The sequence below is a fragment of the Somniosus microcephalus genome, chromosome 13 (assembly GCF_052327205.1).
Source record: "Somniosus microcephalus isolate GS21.2 chromosome 13, FLI_Smic_1.0, whole genome shotgun sequence".
NCBI classification, from domain to species: domain Eukaryota; kingdom Metazoa; phylum Chordata; class Chondrichthyes; order Squaliformes; family Somniosidae; genus Somniosus; species Somniosus microcephalus.
In genome coordinates, this window is record NC_140999.1 from 130686478 (window position 1) to 130710686 (window position 24209).

Genomic DNA, 24209 nt, shown 5'->3' on the forward strand with positions numbered 1-24209 from the left:
ACCGGTCTATAATTCCCCATTTTCTCTCTGCCGCCTTTTTTGAATCATGGGGTAACATTAGCTACCCTCCAATCCATGGGAACTGTTCCAGAGTCTATCAAATTTTGGAAGATGACCAGCAATGCATCTGCTATTTCTAGGGCCACTTCCTTAAGTACCCTAGGATGTAGATTATCAGGCCCTGGGGATTTATCGGCCTTCAATGCCGTCAATTTCCCTAACACCATTTCCCTACAAATACTGATTTCTTTCAGTCCCTCCCTCTCATTAGATCCTATGTTCCCCGACATCTCTGGGAGGTTATTTGTGTCCTCCTTTGTGAAGACAGAACCAAAGTATGTATTTAATTGGTCTGCCATTTCTTTGTTCCCCATTATAAATTCCCCTGACTCTGACTGCAAGGGACCTACGCTTGACTTCACCAATCTTTTTCTCTTCACCTGTCTATAAAAGCTTTTACAGTCAGTTTTTATGTTACCTGCAAGCTTACTCTCATACTCTAGTTCCCCCTCTTAATTAATCCCTTTGTCCTCCTTTGCTGAATCCTAAACTGCACCCAATCTGCAGGTTTACTGCTTTTTCTGGCCAATTTATATGTCCTCTCCTTGGATCTTATGCTATCCCTAATTTCCATTGTTAGCCACGCTTGAGTCACCTTTTTTGTTTTATTTTTATGCCAAACAGGGATGATCAAATTCTGTAGTTCATCCATGCGATCTTTGAATGTTTGCCATTGCCTATCCACGGTCAACCCTTTGAGTAACATTCCCCAATCAATCCGACCCAACTCGCGCCTCATACCATCGTAGTTTCCTTTATTTAAATTCAGGACCCTAGTCTCTGAGTCAACTACTTCACTCTCCATTTTAATGAAGAATTCTATCATATTATGATTGCTCCGACCCAAGGGGCCTCGCACAACAACATTGCTAATTAATCCTTTCTCACTACATAATACCCAGTCTAAGATGGCCTGATCTCTAGTTGGTTCCTTGACATATTGGTCCAGGAAACCATCCCGTATACACTCCAGGAATTGCTCCTCCACAGTATTGTTACTAATTTGGTTAGCCCAATCTATACGTAGATGAAAGTCACCCATGATAACTGCTTCAGCCCTTACCCCTTCCCCTCCTTCCCAGAACCATGATAGGGTTCCTCTTGTCCTCACTTTCCACCCCACCAGCCTCTATATTCAGCGAATCATTCTCCGCCATTACCACCAACTCCAGCGTGATCCCACCACTAAATACATCTTCCCCTTCCATTTCAGCATTCCGAAGGGACTGTTCCTTCCTCAATACCCTGGTCTACTCTTCCATCCCCCCAACATCCGCTCCCCTTCCCATGGCACCTCCCATGCTTTCACAGGAGTTGCAACACCTGCCCTTTCACCTCCTCCCTTTCCACTGTCCAGGGCCCCAAACAATCCTTCCAGGCGAAACAGCGATTTACTTGTACTTCTTTCAATTTGGTATGTTATATTTGCTGCTCACGATGTGGTCTCCTCTACATTGGGGGGAACAAACGAAGATTGGGTGACCGCTTTGCTGAACACCTCCATTCAATCTGCAATCGTGACTCCGAGCTTCTGGTTACTTGTCATTTGAATTCTCTGTTCCACTCCCACTCTGACCTCTCCGTCCTTGACCTCCTTCACTGTTCCAATGAAGCTCAACGTAAGCTTGAGGAACAGCACCTCATCTTTCGATGAGGCACTTTACAGCCTCCTGGACTCAACATCGAGTTCAATAATTTCAGACCATAACCTCGGCCCCTATTTTTTTAGACAGCAGGTGCTGGTAATGATTCAGCTGTTCATTTAATCTCTTCTGCCTTCCACCCTATCACAGACCTTTTGTTCTTTCCTCCCCTCCTCACCTTTCCCTGCCTCTGTACTTGCCTAAAACCGGTTACATCTCTAACCTTTTCCAGTTTTGACAAAGGGTCAGCAACCTGAAACGTTAACTCAGTTTCTCGCTCCACAGATGCTGCCTGACCTGCTGAGTGTTTCCAGCATTTTCTGTTTGTATTTCAGATTTCCAGCATCTGCAGTATTTTGCTTATTTTCTTTGACCAAGCTTTTGGCCGCCTGTCCTAATATATCCTTATGTGGCTCGGTGTCAAATTTTGTCTGATAATCGCTCCTGCTTTACTCCCTGAAAGGCGCTATATAATTGCAAGTCATTGTTGTTGTGTATGAAGACAGACAGTCCAACAGATTGCAGAACTCTTGTTATTGGCAGAATTCACCAGAGGGTGGCGGTATAACAATTGCCTGAGGTTTATCAACAACTGTTTCTCGCCTGTATCTGTGTCCAGTGAACAAAATGGCTGTGATCAGCAAGGCTCCTCTTTTTCACAAGGAAAACACCACTACATGGCCTAGAATCTTCTTGAATTGTGTTGTGCTGCTGTTGCCTCATTTAAAAATAATAATAATTACGCCCTCCGGCGCTGGTAACCTGCAAAGGGAGTTACACGTGGGTTTCCTGGGTTTGCTGATTTGCATTCCCATTTGGTGCAGTCTTTGGTGTAACACCTGTGTGAACTGGGTGTAAACAGCTGAACTAGCTGGAAACTCCTGTGCAACCTTTAGAAAGACAGTTCAACCTTCAACTCTTCAGCAGCTGGCTGGGGAACAAACAGGTAAGGGCGGAGTGCTTGGCTCTTTCACTTCACTCTCAAAGAAGTTCACTGCAAGTCTTAGCAATCTTTAACATTAAATTTGTGCAGAAATGATGATTACACAGACCCAGAGACTAGGCTGCCGGGCATGGCACCAAGCCAGAGAAGGGAAGTGCAGAACTTCACTGATTCTGATTTCCAAGCCCTCTTCGAGGAAATGGATGGCAGGCTGCCACAAAGACACCCAGAAATGCATCTCATGTCATCTGGTTGGAGGGGCAATTCCACTCTGAGTACTGTAATGATATTAGCAAATAGTGATGGTATTTGCCTGTTTGATTATTATGCCTTACCAGCATATTTGCCTGTTTGATTATTTATGCCTTACCAGCAGAGGGCATGTGAGAGAGACAGTTTAGTTTTAGTTTCGTTTTAGATGGATCTCTAAGATGGTGTCTCCTGTAATGCTGTTAACTGAGTTGAACATACTTTAGATAAAAAGACATTCTCTTTCATCAATGTGTCATCATTGAACCCACATACAAAGCAATGCATGGTGTCAGAAGAAGTGATTGAAAGAGATGAAGAGGAAAAATCTGAAGTTAGCAACTCGACGAGATAGTGGCAAGCAAGCTATCCAGCAAAATCAGATCTCCACATATTAGCAAGCCAAAAGAGAACATCGTTACTTACCTTTGGAGAATAGCTCACGAAGTGAAAAATGGAAAGATTATACCCACCGGCGAAGCTTCAGTTGACAGGTAATATGGCTGAAAATTGGAGAAGGTTCAAACAACGTTTGGAGTTGTATTTAGCGGCAATCGGAGCTGACGAGAAAAGTGATAAAATGAAAGCGTCAGTGTTCTTACATGTCATGGGTGATGAAGCGCTGGAGGTGTATAATAACTTCACATTCGCTGCTGATGGAGACAAAATGAAGCTAGATAAAATAATGGAACAGTTTGAGGCCTACTGCATACCTAAATGTAACGTGACGTTTGAGAGGCACAGATTTTTCACATGTGTACAGAAAACGGGAGAGACTATTGATCAGTATGTGACTGAACTGAGAAACAGAAGCAAAACGTGTGAATTTGGGGGACTGACAGACTTGCTGATAAAAGACAGACTGGTGTGTGGTATTCCAGATAATGGTCTAAGGGAAAGACTGCTAAGAGAGCAAAATCTAGACCTGGGAAAAGCCATAGCACTGTGTAGGGCTACAGAGATTGTGAAGTCACAGGCAAAGGAGCTGTTCAGTGACAGTAGCTGCAACGTGGATGCAGTGAGTAAGAACGGACACAAACCGTTTAACAAAAAGAGCGCCAATGTGAAAAAAGAGGCGTGGCCAGCGAACAAAAATGAAAGGGGCAATCGAAAGTCATGTAGTCGATGCGGTACACAGCATCCACCAAAAAAGTGTCCAGCATATGGTAAAACATGCAATAGTTGCAACAAAAACAACCATTATGCCCGTTGCTGTAAGAACCAAGCGCAACAAAGCAAGGTCCATGCAGTAGGTGAAAGCAAGATAGAGGAGTTCTATGTGGATGTTGTGTCTGAAAACAAAAAAGAAGAAAGAGACTGGATGTTGACACTAAAAGTGAATGACATACACATTCCATTTAAATTGGATACTGGAGCACAAGTTAATGTGATATCAGAGACTGATTTTAAGAAAATTAGACCCAGACCAAAGATACATGGAATAAAAGTGAAAGTGACAGGATACTCAGGTACTAATATATCAGTGAAAGGAAGATGCATTGTCAAAGTGACACACAAGGACAGAGAGCACACGCTAGCATTAATCGTGGTGCCAAAAGATGTGCAGGCCATACTAGGCTTAATAGCCTGTGAGAGACTGAACCTGGTAAAGAGAGTCCTCGTTGTGGAAAGCGAAGGAGAGACAGTCTATGATGAACTCATGAAAGAGTACAACGACCTATTTCAGGGTCTAGGCTGCCTTCCAGGAGAACACACGATCAGAGTAGATAAAAGTATGCAAACGGTCATACATCCATGCAGAAAAGTTCCGTTTGCTCTTCAAAAGCAACTGAAGGCAGAGTTGGACAGGATGGAAAGCCTGAATGTGATTCAGAAGATAGATGAGCCAACTGAGTGGGTGAGTTCCCTCGTCGTTGTGGACAGAAAGAATGGAAAGCTCAGAATTTGCCTGGATCCAAGAGATCTAAACAGAGCAATAAAGAGAGAGCACTTCAAGCTTCCTACACGCGAGGAAATCATGTCACAGTTTGCAAATGCAAAGTATTTCAGCAAGTTAGATGCATCATCAGGATTTTGGCAGATGAAACTGGACGAGGCAAGTTCAAGACTGTGCACGTTCAACAGTCCATTTGGCAGATACAGATTCCTAAGGTTACCATTTGGCATTGCCTCAGCTCCTGAAGTGTATCACAAAACTATCCATATGATCTATGAGCACCTGGAGGGAGTTGATACATCAATGGATGACATCATAGTATGGGGAACCACGAGAACTGAGCATGACGAGAGACTGAAAAAAGTGCTGGAAGCAACAAGGAAAACAAACCTGAAGCTGCATAGAGAGAAATGCCAGCTCGGGGTGACAGAACTGACATTCATGGGAGATATCCTTAGCAGTGAGGGCATCAGACCAGATCCCAGAAAGGTGTCCGCCATTGAGAATATGCCAAAGCCACAATGCAAAAAGGACGTGCAGAGGTTTAATGGAATGATCAACTACATGGGTAAATTCATATCCAACCTCTCAGAAAAGATGGCGCCACTGAGACGACTAACTGAAAAGAACATAGAATGGGAATGGAATCATGAGCATGAGAAGTCATGGAGCGATCTAAAGAAACTGCTCACAGAGGAACCAGTTCTGAGGTTTTATGACCCAGCGAGACCCATCAAGATATCATCAGATGCATCACAGAGTGGGCTCGGTGCCGTTCTTATGCAAAAATATGACTACTGGCAACCTATTGCATATGCATCGCGCTCAATGACAGACGCGGAGACGCGATATGCTCAAATAGAAAAGGAGCTGCTCAGCATCACATACGCCTGTGAAAGATTTCACCAGTTTGTGGCAGGACAAGCAATCAGTGTAGAGACTGACCATAAGCCCTTGATTGCATTGTTCCAAAAGCCACTAAATAGCTGTCCGCTTAGAATACAAAGAATGATGATCAGGCTGCAACGCTATACACTGAATGTTGCGTACACACCGGGTAAGCTGATGTATACAGCAGGCACGTTGTCCAGAGCTGTAGACCCAAGAGAGCCCGCAAACACCAAAATGGATGAAAAAGTGAACGCCTACATGGACATGATCACAAGTGCACTGCCCATAGCAGATGCAAAAATGGAGCTCATAAAGACTGAGACAAACAAAGATGAAACAATGAGACGACTGAGGAAAAGCATCTTGGATGGATGGCCCAACACGAAGCAAGACTGCTCACCTGACATGGCAGAGCACTGGAACTGCAGGGCAGAACTATCAGTGGTCGAAGACATCATCTACAAAGGAAGTAAAATAGTTATCCCAAAGAGTCTGAGAAAAGAGATGCTAAAAAGGATCCATGGAGGACATCTGGGAATCGAAAAGTGTAAGAAAAGAGCACGAGAGGTGATGTACTGGCCACGAATCAACCAAGATGTGACAAATGAGGTGTCAAACTGCACAATATGCCTGAAATATTGAGCAAGCAATCCGGTAGAACCACTAAAGCCACACCCAGCGCCAGACAGACCTTACCAGAAGGTAGGCGCTGACCTATTCGTATGTCAAGGGAAGGACTATCTGGTAGTCACAGACTATTACTCCCTGTATCCAGAGGTTTGTAGACTGTACACCACCACTGCAGATGCAGTGATAACATGTATGAATGCCATATTCTCCAGACATGGCGTGGCAAGCGAGGTCTTCACAGACAATGGACCCCAGTTTTACAATGCAAGTTTCCGACACTTTGCCAAAGAGTGGGACTTTGTCCACACAACGTCAAGTCCTCACTTTCCACAGTCCAATGGATTAGTGGAAAAATCGGTCCAGACAGTGAAAAGACTGATGTACAAGGCAAAAGACAGTGGAAATGACTTCTACCAGAGCATGCTTGTATACCGCACAACGCCGCTCGAGTGTGGTATGTCACCAGCCCAACTCCTTATGGGACGTCTGCTAAGGTCAAACCTACCCATCCCGGAGAACCTCCTGAAAACAAAAGAGGGGGAGAAAGTGAGGAAGTTCAAAGAACAACAGAAAGAAAAGCAAAAGCACTACTATGACAGAGGAACACAAAACCTACCTGAACTCCACACTGGTGACCAAGTAAGGTTCAAAGACAAAACAAACATATGGACTCAGAAGGGAACTGTCCTGAGTGAAGTTCAACCAAGATCATACACCATTCAGACAGATGAGGGTGCTGTTCTGCGAAGAAATCGTCGAGATCTTCTTATGGGACCAGCCACAGCAGGTCAAAAGACTGATACTGTTGAACAACCTGATCACACAGCAGGTCAAAAGACTGATACTGTTGGACAACCTGATCACACAGCTGAGAAATCATCATCTGAGGCAACAACTCAGATTCAAGGACAATCAATCAGAAAATCCTCAAGACGCGTGAAGCCTCCTGAGAGACTCATTGAGCAAGTTTAAGGACTCTTATTATAGAAGGAAGTAATGTTATCTTATTCTTTCTTCAAGTTCTAGTGTATTTACATATTTCATGTGAACACACAAAACAAGGTTAAAAAACCTTGATCATGATAATGATAATGTAAGTTCATTAAGTGTTACAGTTAAAATGCAGAGTAATACAAAGAAAACATGTTGTTAGATAAAAGTAAAATACTTTTGTTTTAAGAAAGGGAGATGTAATGATATCAGCAAATAGTGATGGTATTTGCCTGTTTGATTATTATGCCTTACCAGCATATTTGCCTGTTTGATTATTTATGCCTTACCAGCAGAGGGCATGTGAGAGAGACAGTTTAGTTTTAGTTTCGTTTTAGATGGATCTCTAACATGGTGTCTCCTGTAATGCTGTTAACTGAGTTGAACAAACTTTAGATTAAAAGACATTCTCTTTCATGAATGTGTCATCATTGAACCCACATAGAAATCAATACAAGTACTGCAGAACAGAGGTGGTAAAAGTTCAACAACCTCACCCGGGCTGGCAAGGTAACACACTGGGCACTCTCTCCTTTTCTTCCTTGTCCAACTTGGTGACCGGCACACTCCTCCTCTTCTTAAAGCAACACAACTAACCCTTTACACCGCATTCTGGTTAAGGTCAGCTCAAACTCACCATCTTGCAGTGTGGCTACCCAGCTTCCAGCTCCGCAAACAGCAATTACTTACATACACAACCCAAAACCCCCTTCCTCCACTTTAACAGGCTCATACACCCATAAGTCTTAATTCACCTCTCCCATGCCACTGGACAGACACATTCCTCAACTACTAGCCTTATCCTCATTCACTCTATTTTCTTGCAGGAAAAAGTGGCACGCAATGCCCGCCAAATGCGGGCCACCAGAGGGTACATCACCACTTTTAAACCCCTCACCCCCTTCAAGGACAAGGCCAACAGTTTGTGGACAATCACTCATCTCTTGCCATGGGAAATGGCGAGGTTGGTGGCAGCTTGCTGGCGATATACTTGTAGGTGATCACAATGTTGTCTGGCATTCCTCTGAAGCCCCATGCAGATACAGCGTTCCCTCTGTCTCTGTCTCCATTCCTGATGCTCAGCCATTCCTTTCCTGCAGATCCACCACAACAATGGGAGGTACAGGAGGAAGATGGTGAGGGGGAGGAGGAGGTGGAGGAGAAGGAGGAGCTGGGGAGTTGTTTCTCCCTTGTTGCGTATGGCAATGAGGATAGGGAGAAACAGGACCTGCCCATCCACCATTTCCAGCCACTTCATCCCGGCCTGTCTTCCTCTGCCCCAGGCCCCTCCAAGTTTTCAGCTCTGGCACTTTCTTCTCTCTCAGGCACCAGCTCAGAGACTTACTGGCGGATGGGGGAAATTAGATAGTGGTAATGAGGATGTGCCATCAGGTGATTCACAGAACACGAGGGAACAGGAGGCTGAGAAGAACGCTGCCAATGGGTTTAGAGTTATGGGACTCAGAACTCATGGGTACGCGCCAGATAAGATGGATGTTTGAGGATCATCGTACCTGCATGCAGGCTCTGAGGCCAGTCTCTGAGGATGTGTGGCAACTGACAGCTGTGTCTCCCGAGTCTACAGCTGTCCTTTGCGGCAACACCGTGGAAGCTTTGTCTTCCTTGCAGGCACGAAAGCAGCGGGTGGCAGTTTTACTGGATTCTGGAGCAGATCCCAAGGTGAGAAGCTAGGGACCATTCAGTGCCTCCACGTCCACCTCCACGGGAGCACAGACTGCAGCTCTGGAGGCACCAGGGGACAGAATGGAGCGCAGCCTGAATAGCGGCCTCCAGACCATAGCAACCGCTCTGATATCTGCCATTAGACCAGCCAACCTGCTGAACATTGGGGTCAACAGAGCCAGGGCCCAGTGGAACGATAATGGCTGGAGTCCACTGCCTGATACTGCAGCCAGCTGCCCTTCCCTGCCAGGAGCAAGCTGAGAGGAGACAAAGGCCACCTCAGAGCCATGAGTCTTTTGTAGAGCATGAGCAGCCAATCAGATCTCGCGATACTGGCCCTCAGGTTGCACCTATGAGAAGCACTAGCACAGGTGAAAGAAGAGCACATATAGCCACCCAGAGGAAGCACGTTGAAAGTTGGCTCCCTTGTTCACTTTGAACTTTATTGTAATAAAATTGAATGTGCACTGACATAATACTTTGTTATTTACGGAGGTTAGAGTCATACAGGATAGGGCGCACTTACATGGTGCTGACATCTTCCCTCAGCTGATGATTATTGGTACAATCATGTAGGGGAAAGAGGGGCTGCTGTGCTGTCACATGGTAGGATGGGTTATGTATTGAGGGAATGTCCCTGTATTTTACAGTGGGGGAGAAGGAGATAAGGCTGTGGTATCAAAGGCAGACTTTAGTTGCACAGAAGAGAAGACTTCAGTGGTGACATGTGCTGTGATGCCTCTTGCAGCAAATGCTGCCTGAGTCCCCTTTGCTCCATTTTGTGGTGCTGCTCTTTCCCCATGATAATAACACGCGTGATAAGAGCACGCACTGCAGCGAATTCCATACCTGCTCCTAACAACTTGGGGCGGGGGGGGGCAAAAATATTCCGGTGGGAGGTGATGTGCCTCAATAATCCCGAGACTCGATGTTAGCGAAACAAAACAAGGCTTTTATTAACTTAGAAGATAACACGCAGTGGAGAGAGGTATCTTCCCTGGAGGTCTGCAGTACTGGCTGTGAGGCCAGACTGAGCTGGCTTACATAGAGGCCAGGTATGGGCGGAGCCCTACACACAACACATTCCATACATTCCAATACACAATACAATGGTGAGGAGAAACCTGAAACCAACCACAGTCACAGGCAATACAATGGTAAGGGGGAACCTGAAACCAACCACAGTCACAGGCAGTGATGAATGGAATATTTCATCACATTCACCCCTTCTATAGATTTAGTCTGTTCGGGGGTTTGGTAGTCCTCTGCGACCGACGTGGCTGTTGTGGTGTCGCGGGTGTCGGCTGGGTGTCCCCGGTGGCCTCCTGGGTCTCTGCCGGGGGTGCCGCCAGGGTTGTTGAAGGGGTAGTTGGTGGGGGTGCCGTTGGTCGATGTTCTTCCGGGGGTGATGAAAGAGTAGTGGGTGGGTAAGAGTTGCTGTGGTCGTTGTTGCTGCTATTGCCGTGGTTGTTGTCGTTACCGGCTGGGGCGACGTCTTTTATTGACACGGTGTCCTCCCTTCCGTCGGCGTGCCGGACATACACGTATTGGGGGTTGGCGTGGAGCAGGTGCACTGGCTCCACGAGAGGGTCCGTCTTATGGCCCCTCACATGCCTTCGCACGAATACCGGACCTGGGGTGGAGAGCCATGACGGCATGGATACGCATGAGGTGGATTTCCGGGGGAAGCTAAACATTCGTTCATGAGGCGTGGCATTAGTGCCAGTACACAATAGCGACCGTATCGAATGGAGCACATCTGAGAGGACTTCCTGCCAGCGGGAGATAGGGAGGCCCTTGGTCCTTAGAGCTAGAGTGACTGCTTTCCATACTGTCCCATTCTCTCGCTCCACTTGACCGTTACCCCGGGGGTTGTAGCTGGTGGTACGGCTCGTGGCGATACCCCTGGACAGCATGTACTGGCGTAGCTCTTCACTCATGAAGGACGCCCCCCTATCCGTGTGGATGTAGCTCGGCATACCGAACAGGCAGAACAGGCTGTTGAGGCATTTAATGACCGTGGCGCTGGTCATGTCTGGGCAGGGGAAGGCGAATGGGAACTGGGAATATTCGTCCACAATGTTCAGGAAGTAAACATTGCGGTCGACGGACGGGAGGGGGCCCTTGAAATCTAAGCTGAGCCGCTCAAAGGGCCGTGTAGCTTTGATTAAGTGGGCTCTATCAGGGTGGTAGAACCGAGGCTTGCACTCAGCGCAAGTGCGGCAGTTCCTGGTCAGAGACCGAACCTCCTCAATCGAGTAGGGTAAGTTGCGGGACTTTATGAAGTGGAACAGCCGCGTGACCCCTGGGTGGCAGAGGTCGTTGTGGAGGGTCTGTAGCCGATCCCCGGTGGCGCTGGCACACATCCCTCGTGAGAGGGCATCTGGGGATTCGTTAAGGGCCCCTGGCCGGTAAATGATGTCATACTCGAAGGTGGAGAGCTCGATCCGCCACCTAAGAATCTTATCATTTTTGATCTTCCCCCTCTGTTTATTATTGAACATAAACGCTACCTGTTGTGTATGTAACTTGTTCCACCTTAAGAGAGCTTAAGCCTGTTCCACCTTAAGAGATGTACTACTTTCTCAGGCTGCTGTAGACGTAATACCGGGGGTGAACACACCGGTATATAAGCACTGTGCAGTAATCTTGTATTCAGTGTAGTCCCTACCTCCAACCAGTAAAGACCTGTTTGAGTTATACGTTTAAGTCTTTGTGTTAATTGTTCAATACAATACACATACTTAACACTGGCGACGAGTCAGGTTCTTACCCTGCGGCAGTTATTCCACGGCGGCTTCGTCCACAGACAGGACGTTGAAGAGAGGTTTCAAATCTCACCACCCCACTGGAAGCGACAGGCATTAGGACCCTGAAGCCTCCATCAGCGACTGAAAACTGGAGGACAGAAGACATCCTGCAGCTTCTTTTTCAACCTTGGTGGTGGGTAAGCCAAGCAGCGTTGGCTGCAAAGACAGGGCTGGGGGAAGTCGGAGGTAGAAGGGCCATCAATCGCAATCCCTGATAAGGGCCGCACTCGGGCTGAAAGGCGCAGCGTCGGCAGACACTGAAGGCGCGAGAGCCGCGGTGAAAAGCGCGGGCCATCGATCGCGGCGAAGATAAGGGCCGCACTCGGGGCTGAAGGGAGACGGCGTCGGGGGACGGGTGAAGACCGCCAAGTGCGGGAAAACCGCCATTTTGTGGGCGGAGGACGACGGCAAGAGCGGGAAGCCGCCATCTTGGATAGCAGTAAAAAAAAAAATCTGAGAAATTGCAAATCTGATAAAGTACTACAATGCCTAAACACGGGAATATTAGCAACTTTGATAGTGCCATCGAAGATTGGGCCATATATGTTGAACGAGTTAAAAATTATTGTAAGGCCAATAAAATTCGTGAGGCTGATAAAGCACTAACATTATTAAATTTAATGGGTGCGAAGACATACGGGCAATTGAAACACCTGTTATCACCAGATGAACCGGCGGATAAGACGTTCGATGAGATTGTTACTGTCCTGAAAGATCATCTAAACCCCACGCCGCTGATGCTAGCGGAACGATTTAAATTTTACGACAGAAGGCAGCTACAGCATGAAAGCAATGCTGAATATTTGCTGGAATTGCGTAAATTAGCGAAATATTGCCAGTTTGGAACGGGACTGACAGATGCACTACGAGACAAATTTGTGTGTGGTTTATTTAAACAGGATACACAAAAGCGACTGCTTGAGGAGAATGAGCTGACGCTTGAGAAGGCGGTCACTATGGCAGCAGCACACGAAGCCGCAGCGAGAGGCACGGCAGTAATGCAGCTACGGTCACCGGAGCTCAGTGCACACAAATTGGGTGTGAGTTCTGGCAAATGTTATCGTTGTGGAAAGACAACGCATGATCAGAACCAGTGTTGGTTTAAAAACCAAGAATGTAGAACTTGTGGTAGGCTTGGACATATAGCTAGAGTATGCAGGTCAGGGAAGAAGACCAGCAACAAGAAGTCACCGCAAGGAAAATACGCAAAAGTACACAAGGTGGCCGAACAGGAGTCCGATTCAGACGCTAGCAGTAATGAACTGGCTGGCTTAAGCAGTATTGAACTGGCTAGCTTAAGGGTACTCAACGTTGGTAAGGGTGCAGACCTCCAGACAATTTGGGTTACTCTTCAGATCGAAGGAGTCCAAGTAAAAATGGAATTGGACACTGGATCGGCATTGTCGGTCATGAATAAGAAAGATTACAGAAGGTTATTCCAACATATTCCCCTACAGGATACGGAGATTATATTGACAACCTACACGGGGCAGAGAGTGTACCCCATCGGGACAATAAAGGTTGCAGTGGCCAATAAGGGCGAAGGAAGTCAAATAATGGACTTATATGTGCTACCGGAGGGAGGTCCACCACTACTAGGCCGGGAGTGGTTTAGAAACATAAATATGGACTGGCATTCGCTAAAAGCCATAAAGAGTGAGAACTCGGTGCAGATAATCAGCCCAGACTCTAGAACTGATGATGGTAAGACCAACCCATGTGCAAAAGACAAAGTTTCAGCACAGAATTCCACTGAGCAACAACAACATAGTTTAACAGAGAATTCTGAATCTGCCAAGTCTACTGATATGCACATTTTTGAGGGACACTGGGCTCGAACTCAACTCCATTTCAAACTACAACAGCAATTAGAACAAATGATTCGCCGTTTTGAGCAAGAGATGAATGAAATAAAAAAGTTCTTTGTTACAGAGTGGGAGAATCTGGAAAGGCAACAGAAGCAACTGATGGAGAAAATGGAGCAGGAGCACACCAACCATCTGCGCGAGGAGGCCGAACAAATCAAAGCTGATTCAGGTTCTGAAGGTGCGTGCCATAATCTGGTGTCAGAAGAGTTAACGGTCAGCCAACTCCTTCATATGCTGAGGGACAAGACTCTGAAATGGGAAAAACTTGAACACGAGCTGCGATCTTCAAAGGAAAAGGGTTCGGAGCTCTCAAAAGTCATTGAGATGGCTGATGTGACGACACAGGCTGAAACGACTGCAACAGAGCAGCCATTGGATGCCAAAAGTACGCTGACTCACGTCAATGTAGAACAACAGACCGCTGAAACAGTTGCTCCGGTAGAGGGATTGCATAGTCCGATCAATCAATCTCCAAAGGAAGTTGAAGTATTAAAATCACAAATGAGGTCACTAGTAAACGACTTGCTGAAAGCCCAGAAAAAGCTGGATGCAGAGGTACACATGAAGAAGTCTCTTCAGGAAAGATATCTGGATTTGGAACAAGAGCTGGCGAACGTCCAGCTGGGTATGGAGGAAATAGACGACCCTCTCGCTGACCTGTCGGACGAGTCCGAATATTACTATGTCCTGTCCTGCCCAACTTGTAACTTCGACTCCCACCATACAGAAATCATGGAGGAGCACCGAAAGTCTACGGAACATCGGGAGAAGGTGGCTCTACTACGAAAAAAGGAGGAAGAGAAGGAGGAACTGCGCATGCAGCTGGCAGCTGTGGCAGCTGACAATGGAGCCCAGAGAGTCTCCAAGAAGCAGAAAAGGAAAAGTAAAAACAGAAGATGACCCATCTGAACCATTATCACCTCGACCAGATCACACACGTGGTCCCTCCGAACGGAGCCAAATCAGTTCGGAAGTTCAAGCTGTTAAATCCATGAAAGGACTATTGAATGAGTAACGTGAACCGACTACACCACAGAGATTGAATCTGTGAACTGTTTTCCGCAGAGACTGAATCTGTGATATGTTACGTTAAACATGAAGTTACATATGTATATATGTTATTACGTTATGTTAAATGGGGGGGATGACTATAAAGCTAAGAAGGGAGGAGTGTTGTGTATGTAACCTGTTCCACCTTAAGAGAGCTTAAGCCTGTTCCACCTTAAGAGATGTACTACTTTCTCAGGCTGCTGTAGACGTAATACCGGGGGTGAACACACCGGTATATAAGCACTGTGCAGTAATCTTGTATTCAGTGTAGTCCCTACCTCCAACCAGTAAAGACCTGTTTGAGTTATACGTTTAAGTCTTTGTGTTAATTGTTCAATACAATACACATACTTAACACTACCGACCGCTGGTCGGTAAGTAGGGTGAAGCGTTTGCCGGCTAGGTAGTGGCGCCAGTGGTGCACTGCCTCCACGATGGCTTGGGCCTCCTTTTCCACGGAGGAGTGTCTGATCTCGGGCCCTTGGAGGGTCCTCGAGAAGAAAGCTACGGGCCGCCCCGCCTGGTTGAGGGTGGCCGCCAAGGCAAAGTCAGACGCATCACTTTCCACTTGAAATGGAGTGTTCTCGTCCACTGCCTGTAGCGTGGCCCGCTCAATATCCTGCTTAATGCTTTTGAAGGCGGCATGGGCCTCAGCAGAGAGCGGAAAAGAGGATGCTTTCAAGAGGGGGCGGGCTTTGTCGGAGTAGTTGGGGACCCATTGGGAATAATAAGAAAATAACCCCAGGCACCTTTTCAGGGCTTTGGGAGTGTTGGGCAGGGGCAGCTCCCGTAGGGGGCGCAATCGGTCGGGGTCTGGTCCGATTTCCCCATTCTCCACCACGCTGCCTAGTATGCAGAGGCGCGTGGTGTTGAAAACGCACTTGTCCTCGTTGTAGGTGAGGTTGAGTTTTTGTGCGGTTTTCAGGAACCTCTCGAGGTTCGAGTCGTGATCCTGCTGGTTGTGACCGCAGATGGTGACGTTGTCGAGGTAGGGGAAGGTTGCCTGCAAGTGGTGGTCATCGACCATGCGATCCATCTCCCTCTGGAAGACCGAGACCCCATTCGTCGCCCCAAAGGGGACTCTGAGGAATTGGTAGAGGCGTCCGTTCACCTCGAAGGCGGTGTACGGGCGGTCCTCTGGTCTGATAGGGAGCTGGTGGTACGCTGACTTGAGGTCGATGGTGGAGAACACCCGGTATTGGGCGATTTGGTTCACCATTTCTGATATGCGGGGTAGCGGGTAGGCGTCTAGTTGGGTGTACCTGTTGATCGTTTGGCTATAGTAGATCACCATCCGTTTCTTCTCGCTACCCCTTACCACCACCACTTGGGCGCGCCACGGGCTATTGCTGCATTCAATAATGCGCTCTTTCAGGAGCCTGTCTACCTCGGTTGCGATAAACCGCCTGTCCTCCCAGCTGTACCTCCTGCTTTTGGTCGCTATTGGCCGGCAGTTAGGGGTAAGGTTCGCGAATAGCGAAGGCGGCTTTACCTTCAGGGTAGCCAGGCCGCACACTGTGAGGGGCGGCTGGGACCCACCGTACTTGAGCGTGATGCTTTGGTGGTTGCACTGGAAATCCAGGCCCAAGATCACGCTCGCGCATAGATTCTTCATGATTAATACTTTAAAATTATCGTATACAGTCCCGTTAACGGACAATTGTACCGTGCAGTAACCCAGAATGGTCGATGTCTGGGTTTTATCAGCCATAGAGATGGTACCCCGAGTAGGGACCACCTTTAGGGAGAGTTGTCGTGCCAGTCCCGGGTGGATAAAACTCTCCGTGCTTCCACTGTCAATTAAACATTTAACCCCGCACCCGTTTACCTCGATGTCCACCATTGATTTGGATAGCGGGTGGGGCCTGGTCTGGTCCACTGTGACCGATGCCACTGTAGGGCCCTGATCGAGACAAGATGGCGTCCGCGCTGTCTGCTCACAAGATGGCGGACCCCACGAGGTCGGGCAAGATGGCGTCCAAGATGGCCGCTCCCACGGCGCACACGCGGCGGTGGCGGGTTTTGGTTTTTGGTTTTAGTAGAAAGAATGAGGAGAGGAAATACAAACTAAAGGGTACAATCCTAAAGGGAGTGCATGAACAGAGGCTATATGTGCACAAATCGTTGAAGGTGGCAGGGCAGGTTGAGAAAGTGGTTAAAAAAGCATACAGGATACTGGGCTTCATAAATAGAGGTATAGAATACAAAAGCAAAGGAGTTATGATGAACCTTTATAAAACACTGGTTTGGCCTCAGCTGGAGTATTGTGTCCAATTCTGGGCACTGCACTTTAGGAAGGATGTGAAGGCCTTAGAGAGGGTGCAGAAAAGATTTATGAAAATGAATCCAGGCATGAGGGACTTCAGTTACGTGGATAGACTAGAGAAGGTTGAGAGGAGATTTGATAGAGGTGTTCAAAATCATGAGGGGGTCTAGACAGGGTAGATAGAGAGGAACTGTTCCCATTGGTGGAAGGGTCGGGAACCAGAGGCCACAGATTCAAGGTGATTGGCAAAAGAACCAAAGGCAACATGAGGAAAAACTTTTTTACACAGCGAGTGGTTAGGATCTGGAATTCACTGCCTGAAAGGGTGGTGGAGGCAGATTTAATCATGGCTTTCAAAAGGGAATTGGATAAGTACCTGAAGGGAAAAAAAAATTGCAGGGCTACGGGGAAAGGGCGGGGGAGTGGGACTAGATGAAGTGCTCTTGCAGAGAGCCAGCACGGGCTCGATGGGCTGAATGGCCTCCTTCTGTGCTGTAACCATTCCATTCTAGTGTAGGAAAAGTGGCAGCCAATTTCCGCACAGCAAGCTCCCACAAACAGAAATTATAAATGACCAGATAATCTATTTTTTAGGTGTTGGTTGAAAGACAAATGTTGACCAGGACACTGGGAGAACTCCCCTGCTCCTCTTTGAATAGTGCTGTGGGTTCTTTTACGTCCACCTGTGAGGGCTGATGGGGTATGGGTTTAACATCTCATCCTAAAGACGGCCCCTCGAAAAAAAATGTAAACCTCATCACACTATTCCTGCCTGAGCTTTTTCCAGCTCAATATTTTGGCACTGTGACTCTTTGGAGCATTGCGAGCACGCAAAGTGGAGAATAAATGGCATGCTGAATCCAGCATACAAGAATTAATAGCAGCCAGCTAGTATTGACCTGAAAAGTCACCTTGTTCTGAGTTAAATATATTAGTTTGTTTTGATCTCGGAATAGTTGAAGTGAGTGGAGAGATTTTTCTTTAACGCAACCTGTAATTTCTATTTGTGTTTCCATGGAGCCCTGCCTTTTGAAAATGTGCAATAAATCAACACTGCTCAATGAGGCAGGTGGACATGTCATACACAGCTCAAATTGTGGTTGTTTGAAACCACATTCCTTAGCAAAGAGGAAACCTCTCTATATTTGCTCTATTGAGCGATTTTACCTACATTGAATAGACTGGAAAAGTGCTAGAGAGGATTAAAAAGAATGATGTGGGAGAATTATGTTGTTCCTGTATTCATGGGAATTCTGTGCTGTATAGGAAAATTGATCAGTATACAGATACGTAAAGATAAATTAGGACAATTTTGAGGGAGAAAGGGCAAAGAAGGTTAAGGGGAGATTTAATAGAGGTGTTGAAAATTATGAGGGGTTTTGATAGAGTAGCTAAGGAGAAACTGTTCCCACTGGCAGGAGCGCCAATGACCAGAGGATACAGATTTAAGGGAATTGGCAAAAGAACCAGGGAGGAGATGAGGAGAATTTTTTTTTTCTGCAGCATGTTATGATGATCTAGAATGCATTACCTGAAAGGGTGGTGGAAGCAGATTCAATTGCAACTTTCAAATGGGAATCGGATATATACTTGAAAAGGAGAAATTTGCAGGGTTATGGGGAAGGAGCAGGGAAGTGGGACTAACTGGATAACTCTTTCAAAGAGTCAGCACAGACACAATGGGCCGAATGGCCTCCTTCTGTGTTGTATGATTCTGTGATTCTCTGAGTGAGTGCCTTATTGATTCTTCATTAGCAGCCTGTATAGTGATGTTAAAACTGAGAGATTACAGGAAGTTTGAAGCCAAATAGCAAGAACATGACCTGCTACTGCTCATTAATCAACAACGCCCCCCCCCCCCCGCCAACCCCTGCAACAACCATTCATTCACACAATGTCTCCACAACTGTCCTGCCAACTGTGTTGGTTTCTGTGCTGCCTGAAGAGTGTTAATTGCAATTCCTCAAAATGTCCTCGGACTGAGAGCTGTCCTCGCATGGTTCAGTGTGACTTGAGACTGTTAACATGTCACGTAAGATCCAAAGAGAGTGGGAGGTACAAGCAAAAGATCGCAAGTACCATGATTCAGCCAGTCTCGGGCCACAGTGGCGTGATTGGATTGTACAGTAGAAGAAGGCGAATCTAGTTTTTCGGAGAGCAGATTGAGGAGGCCGGAAAGGATAGATTTCTAATTTTCAGTGGGTGATCTTTGTAAATGGAGAGCCAAATTCACAGCAGTGTGAGGCAGGGCAGTGCAATGAACTTGCTGAAAAATAGCTGTGCGGGTTGGCTGAGTTTTCACAATATAAGATAGGACGTGAAGGGGAAGTGGAGGAAGGGACTGCAGTCTGGTTTGACTAAAGTCAACTGTTCTTAAAAAGTCCCAACATTTCAACTGGAATACATAAAACCCAGTTCTGCCGAATGGTCATCGACCTGAAACGTTAACTCTGTTTCTCGCTTCACAGATGCTGCCTGACTTGCTGAGTTTCTCTAGCATTTTCTGTTTTTATTTCAGATTTCCAGCATCTGCAGTATTTTCTTTTTGTATTAGAACATTAAAAGGAGACGTTACCTGTAGTGTCCGCGTATCAATAACACACGGACTGCAGGAGAACGGTAATAACAGGTGTTTACTGAACAGAGGGTATGCTAGAACTGAAAGTACAGAAGCCTGCTACGGCTTTATATACAGGTGTGGTCACTGCCGGTACTACAGTATAAAAGCAGTTCTCTCTTAAAGGTACATACACAACAATTCCTCCCCTTTTAGATAAACAGTAAATAACATTCATTTAACAATTAAATAATAACTAATTACAATTACAATTTTCTCTGTACTATATACATCAACTGAAGTAATCATTTATAAATTCAGTCTTTGAGGAGGCTTCCTGATCCTGTCTGGATAGCGCCTTTCTCGAGTATCCTGTTCTTGCAGCGGAGTCGATTCTGGCTCATTGTCATTGGTTGGTTCGTCAGCTTCCAATACCACTGATTCTGAGGTAGGCGCAATCTGTACTTCAGGTTCATCACCAGGTGCGCATGCTCGTGGTATGGGTTTGACTTGTTCCTGTGACTCTAGAATCTGGTCAGCATGGCGTCTCACGATGCTCTCTCCAACGTCCACTGTGTACATTAGTGGTCCCTGCTGTGTGCATATCGTTCCTGGCTGCCATTTTTCTGTTCGGTAGTCGCGGGCCAAGACTGGTTGCCCTATCTTGAAGCTCCTGGTTGGCTTCTCATTGATGTGCTGGAATTGCTTATCCTCAACATCTCGTCTTATGTTTGGTTTGAGCAAATCCAGGTGACATCTTAACCTTCGGTTAAAGAACATTATGGCTGGAGCTTGTTTGGTGACTGCATGTGTCGCATTCCGGTAAGCAAACAAGAAATTATCCACTGTAATGATATCAGCAAATAGTGATGTTATTTGCCTGTTTGATTATCATGTCTTACCAGCATAGTTGCCTGATTGATTGCTTGTGCCTGACCAGCAGAGGGCATGTGACCGAGACAAGCAAGGCAGTTTAGTTTAGTTTCAGTTTTGTTCTAGATGGATCACTAGCATGGTGTCTCCTGAAATGCTGTATAAAGAGTTGAACAGACTTTAGATTAAAAGACATACTCTTTCATAAATGTCTCGTCATTGAACCCACAAAGAAATCAATACATGGTGTCAGAAGTGATTGAAAGAGATGAAGAGGAAAAATCTGAAGTTAAATCAGCTCTCCACAGATTAGCAAGCCAAAAGAGAACATCGTTACTTACCATTAGAGAATAGCTAACGAAGTGAAAAATGGAAGGTTTACTCCCACCGGCGACGCTTCAGTTGACAGGTAATGTGGCTGAAAATTGGAGGAGATTCAAACAAAGTTTAGAGTTGTATTTAGCGGCAATTGGAGCTGACGAGAAAAGTAATAAAAGGAAATCGTCACTGTTCTCACATGTCGTGGGTGATGAAGCGCTGGAGGTGTATAATAATTTCACATTCGCTACTGATGGAGACAAAATGAAGCTAGATAAAATAATGGAACAGTTTGAGGCCTACTGCATACCTAAACGTAATGTGACGTTTGAGAGGCACAGATTTTTCACATGTGTACAGGAAACGGGTGAGACTATTGATCAGTATGTGACTGAACTGAGAAACCGAAGCAAAACATGTGAATTTGGGGGACTGACAGACTCGCTGATAAAAGACAGACTGGTGTGTGGTATTCCAGATAATGGTCTAAGGGAAAGACTGCTAAGAGAGCAAGATCTAGACCTGGGAAAAGCCATAGCACTGTGTAGGGCTACAGAGACTGTGAAGTTGCAGGCAAAGGAGCTGTTCAGTGACAGTAGCTGCAACGTGGATGCAGTGAGTAAGAACGGACACAAACCATTTAACAAAAAGAGCGCCAATGTGAAAAAAGAGGCGTGGCCAGCGAACGAAAATGAAAGGGACAATCGAAAGTCATGTAGTCGATGCGGTACACAGCATTCACCAAGAAAGTGTCCAGCATATGGTAAAACATGCAATAGTTGCAACAAGAACAACCATTATGCCCGTTGCTGTAAGAACCAAATACAACAAAGCAAGGTCCATGCAGTAGATGAAAGTGACATAGAGGAGTTCAATGTAGATGTTGTGTCTGAAAACAAAAAAGAAGAAAGAGACTGGATGTTGACACTAAAAGTGAATGACATACACATTCCATTTAAATTGGATACTGGAGCACAAGTTAATGTGATATCAGAGACTGATTTTAAGAAAATTAGACCCAGACCAAAGATACATGGAATAAAAGTGAAAGTGACAGGATACTCAGGTACTGATATACCAGTGAAAGGAAGATGCATTGTCAAAGTGACACATAAGGACAGAGAGCACACGCTAGCATTAATCGTGGTGCCAAAGGATGTGCAAGCCATACTAGGTTTAAAAGCCTGTGAGAGACTGAACCTGGTAAAGAGAGTCCTCGTTGTGGAAAGCGAAGGAGAGAGAGTCTATGATGAACTGAATGTTGCGTACACACCGGGTAAGCTGATGTATACAGCAGACACGTTGTCCAGAGCTGTTGACCCAGGAGAGCCTGCAAACACAGTGAAAAGACTGATGTACAAGGCAAAAGACAGTGGAACTGACTTCTACCAGAGCATGCTTGTATACCGCACAACGCCGCTCGAGTGTGGTAAGTCACCAGCCCAACTCCTTATGGGACGTCGGCTAAGGTCAAACCTACCCATCCCGGAGAACCTCCTGAAAACAAAAGAGGGGGAGAAAGTGAGGAAGTTCAAAGAACAACAGAAAGAAAAGCAAAAGTACTACTATGACAGAGGAACACAAAACCTACCTGAACGCCACACTGGTGACCAAGTAAGGTTCAAAGACAAAACAAACATATGGACTCAGAAGGGAACTGTCCTGAGTGAAGTTCAACCAAGATCATACACCATTCAGACAGATGAGGGTGCTGTTCTGAGAAGAAATCGTCGAGATCTTCTCATGGGACCAGCCACAGCAAGTCAGAAGACTGATACTGTTGAACAACCTGATCACACAGCTGAGAAACCATCATCTGAGGCAACAACTCAGATTCAAGGACAATCAATCAGAAAATCCTCAAGACACGTGAAGCCTCCTGAGAGACTCATTGAGCAAATTTAAGGACTATTGTTATAGAAGGAAGTAATGTTATCTTATTCTTTCTTCAAGTTCTAGTGTATTGACATATTTCATGTGAACACACAAAGCAAGGTTAAAAAACCTTGATCATGATAATGATAATGTAAGTTCATTAAGTGTTACAGTTAAAATACAGATTAATACAAAGAAAACATGTTGTTAGTTAAAAGTAAAATACTTTTGTTTTAAGAAAAGGAGATGTAATGATATCAGCAAATAGTGATGTTATTTGCCTGTTTGATTATCATGTCTTACCAGCATAGTTGCCTGATTGATTGCTTGTGCCTGACCAGCAGAGTGCATGTGACCGAGACAAGCAAGGCAGTTTAGTTTAGTTTCAGTTTCGTTCTAGATGCATCACTAGCATGATGTCGCCTGTAAATGCTGTTAAAAGAGTTGAACAAGCTTTAGATTAAAAGACATTCTCTTTCATAAATGTCTCGTCATTGAACCCACAAAGAAATCAATACATCCACCTTGTGTTGTAGTGGTATGTTGTCGTTATACATCGCCTTTATTGCTTTTTTAAAGGTCTGAACAAACCTCTCAGCCAATCCATTTGTGGCTGGATGATATGGGGCAGATGTGTAATGTTTTACCACATTATTCCTCAAAAACCTTCGGAAATCCTCGGACACAAACTGTGGTCCATTGTCGGAGCAAATCTGTTTTGGCAAGCCATTTCGGGCGAAGATGGTCCGTAGGACTGCAATAGTTTTCTCCGTGGTGGTGGAGGACATTTTGGTGACCTCTGGCCATTTTGAATGTGCATCCACGGTGATTAAAAACATTGAGTCCATAAATGGACCAGCAAAATCAATGTGTACCCGTTGCCATGGAGATGAGGGCCACTCCCATGGGTGTAGAGGGGCCTGTGGTGGAGCGTTTTGGACTTTCTGGCATCCTGTGCATCTCTTGGTCATATCCTCAATTTCTTTATCGATTCCCGGCCACCACACAAACGCCCTGGCTAGGCTCTTCATTTTTACCCCTCCCAGATGACCCTCATGAAGCTCATTGAGCACTCTATCTCTCAACTTAGGTGGAATTACCACTCGGGATCCACACATCAAGGTCCCCCGGCACACTGACAGCTGTTCTCTCCTTGGCGAGAATGCTGGCAACAGTGAGTCGCCATGTGCTGGCCATCCCTTCACCGTCAAATCATAGACCCGAGAGAGTGTCGGGTCATTTCGGGTTTCCTTCTCTATACTTGAGTTTGTAACAGGTAGACATTCGACTATGGTCGAATGGAATATCTCAACAGGGTCCACTGCAGGTGCTCCCTCCACCGTAGACAACGTAGGCGCGACAGCCCATCAGCGTTTCCATGCTGTTTCGTACCCTTGTACTCTATGTCGTATTGATGTGCCCCTAGAAAAAGGGACCATCTTTGCAGCCGTTGCGCTGTCATCACCGGAACGCCCTTCTTTGGGTTAAAAATGGAGACAAGAGGCTGGTGATCAGTCAGTAGGGTGAATTTCTGCCCGTGCAGATAGTGATTGAACTTCTTCACCCCCCACATCAGGCTGAGGGCCTCCCTGTCAATCTGGGCATA